The sequence below is a fragment of the Polistes canadensis genome, unplaced genomic scaffold, assembly GCF_001313835.1.
Source record: "Polistes canadensis isolate GaletaPanama2010 unplaced genomic scaffold, ASM131383v1 scaffold_14, whole genome shotgun sequence".
Taxonomy (NCBI): Eukaryota; Metazoa; Arthropoda; class Insecta; order Hymenoptera; family Vespidae; genus Polistes; species Polistes canadensis.
This window is the reverse complement of record NW_014569561.1, coordinates 1,208,155-1,208,710: the sequence shown is the minus strand read 5'-3', so window position 1 is coordinate 1,208,710 and position 556 is coordinate 1,208,155.

Here is a 556-nt window from a genome sequence, read left to right as displayed (position 1 = left end):
ATATATAAAAATGTTTATATTTAATTTATTCATTTTGTACGTACAAAAGGAGATAGGTGCTTCGTTCATTATTTTTAATGCGTGTATCGTTCGTTGCCCTTCGCATTTCAAGTAAGTAAGAAGAAAAGAAAATGGATTCGCACTGCCGTTATTGATCGATCGGTAATAATGATAAAAATAATATTGCTGACAAGAAAATATTCCAACGAGCGAGACAAAATTAGCGTATATTATAAAATTTAATAACGAACGAACGGACGCTCTGTTGAGTCTTTTTCCTCGTATTGTTCGTTCTGGTCGCGTTAGGCAATAATAATTCGATTAATGATCCGTACTACCGTATTGCTCGATATATCAACGATACAAAAGAATAAAAATAAACAATATACAACTTCCAATATTAAGACTGTTGGCGAATATGCCAAATTTTTTAGCATTTATCAACGATGAAGACACAAGAGAGAGAGAAAGAATGAGACGATCGATTAAAATTCTCACAAAAAATTCCTTCTTCGATTAGATCATTAAATGGGGTAACTTATACGATTAAAAACGA